Genomic DNA, 11,516 nt, shown 5'->3' with positions numbered 1-11,516 from the left:
TAGGCGGGGGTCAGGTTTTCTTTAGGCAAGAAAAGCGGAGAGGATCCCCACGAAAACTCTGAAACCGAGGGATTTCGATGCGCATTTTACTTGACCTTAGCGGCTGGCTTGGCTCCCTCTTTTTTTTTTCTCTCCCTCTTTACCGGCTGCCATGCTGGGTGAAGAAATCTAAGGACCTACTAGGCGGGATCAGGTTTTGTTTAGGCAAGAAAAGCGGAGAGGATCCCCACGAAAACTCTGAAACCGAGGGATTTCGATGCGCATTTTACTTGACCTTAGCGGCTGGCTTGGCTCCCTCTTTCTTTTCTCTCTCCCTCTATACCGGCTGCCATGCTGAGTGAAAAACTCTAAGGACCTACTAGGTGGGGGTCGGGTTTTGCTTAGGCAAGAAAAACGGAGAGGATCCCCACGAAAACTCTAAAACTCGAGGATCTCGTCGCGAATTTTACTTGACCTAAGCGGCAGATGGCTCTAAGGACCTACCGGGGGGAGAAACTATGTTTAAGAGACAGATGGCTCTAAAGCACACAAACACTCTTGTATCCAATTTAATCCAGCATTCATTTGGGGTATTGTAGGTTCATATTAAAAAATAGTCATTCATGTTGTGATGCAAAAACCCTTTTTATGTATCTAAAAGTAAAATCACGAAAATCGTCGTGGACATGCAGCACAACAAACTGAATTTCCATGGGAAGCCTTTGCTAACAAAATGGTAGACAATAATTACTCAGACAAGAGAGAATGACTATAATTGATTAACAGAAGTATCAGGACTATCCTTACCTTGTTATCGAAGAAGATACATTGGCTCTGGTAAGCCCGATGCTCTGCCTTACAACGTTCAATTACCTCAGTACTGTATTGTTTCTTCAAAGTTTGGGAATCTACCTAAAACATAAAAATATATATTACAACTTGAAAACCTCCATGTCAGAAACTTTACTTTAATTATCAAACCAGATGCTATGCAAGAATTAGTTAGCAGAAATACAACATAAATAGTAATGATATTCTTTGGGGAGGGGATAAAAGCATCTTTCATCTTAGAAATAAGCTTAGCAATGAGCACTAACCTTTATACAAAAAGTTAACACCGATTTGATTACTTCATAAACTTCAGCTACGAAATCTGGTAAAGAGAAAGACATAATCCATAATGTTAAAGAGGAAAAGACCAAGTCAGATTCCTTTATTCAAACAGGTTAATATCACAGCTCCAAAGGAAAAAACTTACGGACCTCTACAACGAATTTCCTTGAATGATGTAGCAGCATCTGATTCTTGAAACACAATTTCATTTATGCTGTGAAAAATAAGATTGATAAATAAAACTTTCGGCTACAATTAGCCACGTAAACATAAAGCTGTGACAGGAAAACAAAAGCTAACAGATAATTAACAATACAGTTTGTAGGCAAAATACCAAATAGCCCATAATCAAGATCACAACTGAAGCAAACAATAATGTGTAGTTTATCATTTCCAACCAAATAATTTAATAAAAAATAAGGTCAAATAGCCAAATAATATGTCCTTTCACATAAATATTTACTCCTGAATTTTTTGAAGGATAATGTTATCACTTCTCTCCCACGTTTCACAAAAATTCTTTTACATATTATATTTTTTTTACATATTCCTATTGAAGAATCTCATTTGAGCATTTTGTGGTCAATTTGACTTGAAAGAAACGGCATAACTTTCAATAAGAAAGAAGCAAGAAGCAAGATGCCCAGTTTTTTTTAACTGCTGTTTTTCTCTTTTTTCTTTTTCTTTAACTTGCTGTAAATTGGAGATGTTTTCCATAACTACTTCGGCTTATGTAATTTACCTTCTCCCTAAATGCAACCATAAATCAAACAAACTAAATGAATAAATTTACACCACATAAATCCATCCTATGAAGACTACAACGGAGAAAGATGGGATAAGGATAAAGCATAGGAAGAACAAATACCCCATGTTGAGTAAACGGATAAAAAATACTTTGTCTTGAGAGTAATATATCCCGAACCAATTTTCTGCCAGCCATTAAGATTTACCCACTGTAACTCTGCACACAAATATTTTCTTATAAACAACAATTAACACAATCTAATTGGTATCTTATGGATATAAAAGACAACATGGATCCATATTGGAAGGATTTCAAATTATTCTACGAACAAAGAATTTGGAAGGATTTGTGATCAACTAAGGAGCTCTCGACTTTCTCCGCTGGAATTTACCTTCCTTGGGTACTTATCGACCAGAGACTGGAAGTAGTTGTGCTCTTCATCCATAGTAGTCATCCAACCAGCAAGGGAAAGACCACGATGCGTAGTGGAATAGGAAAAAGAGCGTCCAGCACATCTTTTGTGTCACCAGAAATCCTTTTTCCTTTATTGGTAGACCGAAAAGGCTTTGTCAAGCAGGCATGAGAAGAAGATGATGGCCGTGAATCGACAATTGAGAAAGTATTAGAAATCCGGCGATTTTTATTGTCACGTAGATCGACAGTTGAGAAATTCGGCGCTGTTAGGGCTAGGAGAAGAAGATGGTCGTGAATCGGCGATTTTGAGGAAGACGAAGAAGATAAGAGAAGGGGAGAGGAGGATAAAGTAGAGAGAGAGCCGTTAGAGAAATTTGAAACGTGAGAGAGAAGGGGAGATGAGGGAAAAGGTTTATAACTAAAACAAATTTAAAACCCAAAACCCATTTTAAAGGTTTAGTTATAAAGAAGTAGCCGATTAGTGAAGAAAAGCCATTATTTATAACTAAATCCATTTTACTTAATTAGTGAAGAAAGTATTACAAAAGCCATTATTTATAACTAAGCCATTATTTATAACTAAAAGCCATTAAGTAACCGATTTTGATTAGAAATCCGGCTACTTCTTTATAACTAAACCAATTATTTAAAAGGTTTAGGTTTTAGAGTTAGTGAAGAAAAGCTCATTTCAAATATATTTGAATTATTTGTGATAAAGCTCATTTAAAACCCAAAACAATTTCTTTATAATTAAAACAAATATTTTGTTTTTAAAATTTAGACTAAAAAATCAAATTTTACTGCAAAAACTGAGATAAAATTTTCAGTAATGATAAAGTAAAAAAAATATATATTTTTTTCAAATAATTATAATCCAAAATTTTTAAGAATTGTGAAATTTCATTTAATAAGATAAAAATAATTGTGAACATTTGTTTCCAACTTTGGCAATAGATGAAAGTATTAGAAATTGAAAATAATTGTTAGACGTGCATGTTAGCCATCACCACAAACCAATCCAATTTTTCATTCAAAAATGTTGAATTTATAATTAATGGTTCTCGAAACATTCATACAATTTTTTTTTAATTTAACTTACTTAATTTGAGTTTTCTTACGATGTTCATGTCAGTATTATACGAAAAATTGCCTTAAATGATAAAATTGCTGAAGATATTCACAAATATAACAAAGTTTTACTGTATGTTAGTTAGTGATAGAACATGTACTAGTGGTCTATCAATTATCCTCTATGGTTTTAGTTTAGTGGTTATTTATCAAGCTCCTAATAAATTAAATAGTGATTTAACAAATATAATGTAAAAAAATATTCCAAGAATAACTTCGGAGTATCACTTGAATTTTCAAAACGACCTAACAATGCTAAACTATAAGCTCATAACTCACCTATAAAAAAAGAACAGATAAAACAAAAAAAAACTATTTAAATCTTGAAAAATGAAATATGAGAAAAAAATGAAAAGAGAAAGAAACAAATTTTTAATTTTTTAAAAGTTGATTTAAAATCATTTGATTTCTTTAAATTCAACAACATAAACATAAAATGATTTGATTTTGAATTTATCACACCTTACAAATATTTTTCAAATTTCAAATCAAGAGACACTAAGTTTGTTGACCTTACCCACTTGATTGCCATTTTGGGACTTGTTTAAGACTAAGTTTGTTTCACTTGCATACTTGGTTGTCGTTTTACGTCTCAAAGTGCTTTCACGCATTTTGAACTTTTGTTTTTAAAATGGGCTTTATAAAAAATAATTCAAATGGAATTGGCAGATGGCTGAGGGCCTTCGTGAAACGTGGGAGAGAAGCAATAAGAATATGGATGTCTTAATGGTCATAGAAATTTATTATGCTTGGTTTTTGTTTGAAAAAATTTCTATTATTTACTTTATTGAACACACACGAGCATCCGTACATCTGGATTTGTAATCCTTGCAAGTCATTGAAGTTGTGAGACCTATTGACTGTTGTGAGCAACACTTCAAAGAGAAAATCTTTGTTGCCAAGAATCAACTTCTTTTCTGATGTGTATTTTAAGTATATGTTGCATCTCTGTCTTGTTATCATGTTGTATTTCATTGTACTCATTGGTCTGATTTTCATTTTTTATTGGTTACATGTGTTTTACTAATAAGAATTTGTTTCCTCATTTTTTTTATTTGTGTTAATAAGTGTTTGTGTAATTGCAATTTTGTTCTTGAAGATATTTTGCTTGAATAAAGTTAGTTCTTTCTATAAGGATCATTTGCTTGTAAGATTATAACTTCTTGTCCAATTTTTCCAACTCACATTTCAACTTGTAACAGGTATATCCCTTCTAAATAAGAGCTTAAAAAGAAAAAACAATTAGAACCTTTTACCATAAAATTAAGGTTAGCATCTTATTTGCAATGAATTGCTATAATTTCTTCCAACATTATGAAACATTTATGTTATAGTTTTATTATTGTAAACATCTTTGCGAAACATCATTGTAATTTCCAAACACAACTCTGCCAAAGTTTCCAAGATAGTTTTATAGCAATGAAATGAATGTGATTCCACAGGCTATCTTGCAAGTGATGTGGAACTCCTTTGCTGTTTTGAATAGTAAGCTGGTCTTCCTCTTTTGTTACGTTTTGTTTTGTTCTTAATACTTGCTTTTATCTTGCCTATTTCATTCCTAGTTGATATATTATATAGTCCTCTTAAATCTACATTTTTTTGTTTTACGATTTGCTTGATTTTAATAACTAACTTTGGCGAAATAGTGTTGAACAATATTACATGTTTTGCATCTAAACCTCAATTGAAAAGGTTTGTTACCTGTATCATTATAAGGTTTCCATCCATCTTTCTTGTGCCATCGATGAAGTTTTCGCTTAGATCTTTATCTTAGTTTGGCCTCTTTAAAATGTTACTCCATACAAGGAAGATCGAAAGTTGTGATTGCCAAGTGTAGATTTGTATTGTATAGTTGCCTTAGTTATTTTTTTAATTATTTTTTTTAGACGTTATTTTCTTTTATAATTAGTTCTCTTTAGTTAGAATTTCTATTAAATTATACTTACCTATTATCAAATCCTTTTTCAGTTATAAGAGAAAATTGAGTTTTTCTCTAATAACAAAAAGTGATTATTTAAGATACTATGCTAAAGGGAACACATCCAACTACCATGTTCATAATATTACCTTTGCCGATTGAAAGTCTTGGATTCTTGGTCAACTTTGAACACAAATTTTTCTTAGTTGATTAATAAATATTAGGGTAAAAAGATCTTATATTGTAATGTTGTTTTGCTTCACTTGCATCATACACTAAAACTCAAGATTAAAAAAAAAATTATATTTAGACTTTTGTATGGTAGATTAGGTGTTCTCTTTGAATTGGTGTTGGTATTGGCTTTCTAATTATGATATGATTTTGGGAACCTTTGAATTATGTTCTTCAAACTTTCTCTCTTCGATTGAAGCTTATTATATTTTATCGTTGTTAGTATGTTTTTTTTCTTCCATTTTTTCCCTTCTAATATTTTTATTTGATATATAATGTGCATAAAAGAGAAAGTAGTTAATGTGTTTTACATTGTTGTGTTGTGCAAAGTTGGTGCAGTTGGTTCAAATATTTAAGATTTGGGAAGCACTTGGAATAGTCTAAGTTCAAACTTTTAATCTGTAGGATAATTTACTTTATAAGAATCATAATTTAGAATTCAGAAACGTATCTGTCTTATTATCCTTGAGTCAAAGCAATGTTACATATTTATATAGAGAATAAACTAAACCCTAGAGACTATGTAAAATTACAATAAAGGACATAGGTATATATATATATATCATAACACTCCCCCTCAAGCTGGAGCAAATATGTCGATCATGCCCAGCTTGTTCAACAGATAGCTTATCCTTGTTCCATTTAAAGCTTTAGTTAGAATATCTCTCAATTGTTCTCCGGTCTTCACATATCCTGTGGACACCAACCCATCTTGGATTTTCTCACGAATGAAGTGACAATCCACCTCAATATGTTTAGTTCGTTCATGAAATACTGGATTAGATGCAATATGAAGTGCAGCTTGATTATCACACCATAATTTAGCTGGCACGGTAATACTGAAGCCTATCTCAGATAATAGTTGGTGAATCCATACTATTTCACACACAGATTGTGTCATAGCTCTATATTCTGACTCAGCACTCGAACGAGAAACAACATTTTGTTTCTTACTCTTCCATGAAACTAAGTTTCCACCTACAGAAACACAATATCCAGAAGTCGATCTCCTATCCTCACGAGACCCCGCCCAATCAGCATCAGAAAAACATTCAACTCTCGTATGTCCATGATCTTTGTATAGGATCCCACGTCCAGGAGCAGCTTTTAGATAACACAAAATCTGCTCTACTGCAGCCCAATGATCCACTGTAGGGGAAGACATGAATTGACTTACAACACTTACAGAATATGCAATGTCTGGTCGAGTCACTGTTAAGTAGTTCAACTTCCCAACTAATCTCCTATATCTCACAGGATCTTTACATAATTCTCCTTCTTTAACAAGTTGCTGATTTGGCATCATTGAAGTGCCACTTGGTTTGGCGCCTAATTTTCCTGTTTCAGACAACAAATCAAGTACATATTTTCGTTGAGACAAATAAATACCTTTCTTGCTTCTCATCACTTCAATGCCCAAAAAATATTTCAATTGGCCCAAATCTTTTGTATAAAACTGACCCTGAAGGAAAGTTTTGAGAGACGAAATACCCAATGCATCATTTCCAGTAATAACAATATCATCAACATATACAACTAGTAGAACTATACCCTTCTCAGATCGGCGATAGAAAACTGAATGATCAGATGTACTCTTCTTCATACCAAAGCATACAAGGGCTTGACTAAACTTACCAAACCACGCACGAGGACTCTGTTTCAAACCATACAGAGATTTTCGAAGGCGACATACTTTATCACTCTCCCCCTGAGCAACAAACCCTGGTGGTTGTTCCATATAAACTTCCTCTTGAAGATCACCGTGAAGAAAAGCATTCTTAATGTCAAGTTGATGCAACGACCATTTATTGGTAGCAGCCATGGAAAGAAATAGGCGAATGGAAGTTAACTTGGCAACCGGAGAGAATGTATCTGAATAATCAGTGCCATAGATTTGAGCATAACCTTTGGCAACAAGGCGAGCCTTTAAACGAGCCACTGTTCCATCAGGATTCATCTTGACAGCAAACACCCATTTACAACCAATGGCCTTCTTTCCTGCAGGACGAGATACCAAATCCCAAGTACCATTATCATCTAAAGCAGTCATCTCCTCAATCATTGCATTTTGCCAGCCAGGATGAGACAAAGCTTCATGAACAGAGTTAGGAATAGATGTGGACTCAAGAGACGTAATAAACGCATATGTGGAGGGAGATAACTGGTGATAGGAAATAAAGGAAGAAACGGGGTAAGTACACTTGCGTTTACCTTTGCGAAGAGCAATGGGAAGATCATCACTTGGCGCTGGATCACATGATGAAGGAAGCATTGATGGAGGACATGAGTCTGAAGGTTGTGGTGGAGGTCGTCGGGAGTAGACTTGAGAAATCAACGGGCGGGAAGGAGGCACATCAGTAGACAAGGATGGTGTGGGAGAGGTAACCTCATATATAAAAAGATTGTCATCCTCCCCCTGACACAAACTCGATGGTGATGAAGTAAAGGGTGTATCTTCAAAAAAGACAACATCAGGCGAAACCAGATACCTTTTAAGGGTAGGACAATAACAACGATAACCCTTTTGAACACGTGAATAACCCAAGAAGATACACTTCAAGGATTTGGGATCTAACTTAGTATGATGAGGACGGACGTCACGAACAAAACAGACACAACCAAATATCTTAGGAGCAATAGGAAACAAATGCTTGGTAGGAAAAAGAACACGATAGGGAATCTCACCATTAAGAACAGAGGAAGGCATTCTATTAATCAAAAAACAAGCTGTAGAAACAGCATCAACCCAAAAGATTTTTGAAACATGCATTTGAAACGATAAAGCACGGGCAGTTTCAAGTAAATGCCTATTTTTCCGCTCTGCAACACCATTTTGAGATGGAGTGTCAGCACAGGAAGATTGATGAATAATGCCATTTTCACACAAGTAAGAGCCAAGAGAATGAGAAAAATATTCACCTGCATTATCAGTACGCAAAGTTTTGATAGAGACATTAAATTGGTTTTTTATTTCAGTATGAAAGGCACAAAAATGAGATAATAACTCAGAACGATTTTTCATTAAATATAACCAAGTTAGACGAGAATGATCGTCAACAAAAGTAACAAAATAACGAAAGCCTGTTTGAGATACAACTGGACACGGACCCCAAATATCAGAATGAACTAACTCAAATGGAGCAATTGCTCGTTTATCGACTCGAGGACTCGAACTAAGACGATGAAATTTCGCAAATTGACACGAATCACAATTTAAAGAGGACAAAGACCTAAATTCTGGATAAAGTTTCTTCAACACAAACAAAGATGGATGACCTAAACGACAATGGACTTCAAAAGGAGAGGGAACAACAGAACACGCCACAGCTTGCGATACTTGATGATCAAAGAGATAAAGGCCTCCTGACTCATATCCTCTACCAATAATCTTCTTCGTCACACGATCCTGAAACAAGCAATAACCAGAAAAGAACATGACAACACAATTTAGGTCATGAGTAAGTTGACTAGTAGAAATTAAATTAAAGGATAAGTTAGGCAAATGTAACACAGAAGAGAGAGAAAATGATGGGGTAAGGTGAATAGTGCCAGAGCCAAGAACAGAAGATGTGGAGCCATCGGCCAATGTAACCGATGGAAAAGGGGCAGGAGACAACGGTCTAGAAAATAGGTGAGAATTACCTGTCATCACTACTACAAAAATGGGTTTACTTGACGCTAGCAACTTTTACATACTTGACGTTTTTATTAAAAAAACGTCAAGTATGAACTATGTTAAAGAAAAAACGTCAAGTATAGTCTTAAAAAATATGAAGTTTTCACGAATTTTTTTTAATTATTTTATGTTAGCTTTATTTGATGTTTTTTTTTTTTTTTTTTTTTTGCGTCAAGTATAAAGTAGATTTTACTTGACATTTTATTCGAGTTAAAAGTAGTGAACATTTACTTGACACAAAAAACATGTCAGGTATGGTTTTAAAAAAGAAAATTTTTACGTTAACTTTTATATGACATGGTTTTCGCGTCAAATATAGTGGAGATTTATTTGACAGTTTATTCGCGTCAAATATAGTGGAGATTTTACTTGACGTTTTTTTCGTGTCACGTATAGTAGACATTTACTTGACGCGAAAACAACGTCAAATATAGTTAACATTTTTTATTTAACACTTTTAAAATGTCAATTGCCAAAATGTCAAATATAAAACGTTTAAAAATATGAAAATAAAAAGTATAAAAATCAACTTATTAAAATATTTTTTTAAAATCAACTTATTAAAATAATTTTTTTAAAATCAACTTATGAAAATAAATCATTTGAAAATTTTCACTTAAATAATTTGAAATCTCTCATTAAATTAAATTTACTAAAATCTCTCGTTAAAATAAATTTGTTGAAAATTTTCCTTTAAATAAAATTATTGAAATTATTTCCTTAAATAGATTTATTAAAATATTTTAATGAAAAACTCATTAAATAAATTTATTAAAATATTTTAATAAAATATTATTAAATAAATTTTTTGAAATCTTTCACTAAAACAAACTTTTACAAATCTTTGACTAAAATAAATTTGTTGAAATCTTTACTTAAATTAAATTTATTAAAATCTTTCTTTTAAATAAACCTATTGAAAATATTTTATTTAAATAAATTTATTGAAACCATTTCTTTAAATAAATTTATTAAAACATTTTAATGAAAAGTTTATTAAATAAATTTATTAAAATACTTTAATAAAAAATTGTTAAATAAATTTTTGAAATTTATCACTAAAATAATTTTTTGAATTCATTAAAATAAGTTTATTGAATCTTTCCTTTAAACAATTTTATTGAAAATATTTCATTAAATAAACTTATTAAAATATTTTATACAAAATTTATAAATAAATTTATATATTTTAATGAAATCTTTCATTAAGTAAATTTAAGTATTTTGATGAAATGCTTATTTAATAAATATTAAAATATTTTAATGAAAACATTATTAAATGTATTTGTTAAAAACTTTAACGAAAATATTATGAAATAAATTTATTAAAAAAGTTAATAAAAAATAATTAAATAAATTTATTGAAATCTTTCATGAAAATATTTTACCAAAACAGATTTGTTGAACTGTTTCACTAAATAAATTTATTTAAATATTTCATCAAAGAAATTTATTAAAATATTTTATTGAAATGATTATTAATGAAATTTATTGAAACATTTTAATAAATTTTAAATGGATCAACTTTTTCCATTGTTTAGTTTTTAGTTTTTAGTGTAGATTAATAATAGATCCAATTTATTGGTATATCTCCATAATTATTTACTTTTACACATCATTTATCACTACTCACAATAAAAAAAAATTACAAATTTTGTGACATGATTAGACAATTTGATAGAAAAAAATAGGTGATATACAGGAGATGCATATCTAAATATTGTGTTGGTAAGTGATATAATATTAAGTTCTCGCACATCAACTTGATTTTATGAAGTTTTGTTTAATAAAAAAATCATTTTATTAGAGTGAGCATATATAACTCAATTCAGTTATTTACCAAAAAAATTAAAATCAAAATATTTTAGGGTTTCTTTTTTCTTTTTTTGTTTCTTTTTATGGAAAGATTGAAGATCTTGGAAACCTAAAACATAATTTAAGAAAATTGTTTAATGATAGCGAAAATTAAGAATAAATTAATAAAAACAAATAAATTGAAACAAAAACTCACAAACCGCTCTATTTAATTTTTTTTAAAATGATATAATTTAAAAAAATATTATCAAAAACTAAGAAATAAAGAAAAATAATAATAATAACAAATTGAAAACAAGGTACAAATCGATTGTTTTCTAATTTTCACCCTTTCAACTTATTTTCTATTATCAATTCCTAATTTCTCCGGTAAAAACCTTCTTTTCTAATTCAAAAAATATTCATCATCTCAAATCTTTATATTCTCATGATCCATGGATCTTCCTCAAAAGTTAACAAAAACTCATGTAATTTTTTTCCTTTTTAATGTTTCT

The sequence above is a fragment of the Cucumis sativus genome, chromosome 1, assembly GCF_000004075.3.
Source record: "Cucumis sativus cultivar 9930 chromosome 1, Cucumber_9930_V3, whole genome shotgun sequence".
Lineage (NCBI taxonomy): Eukaryota > Viridiplantae > Streptophyta > Magnoliopsida > Cucurbitales > Cucurbitaceae > Cucumis > Cucumis sativus.
This window is presented reverse-complemented; position numbering follows the sequence as displayed.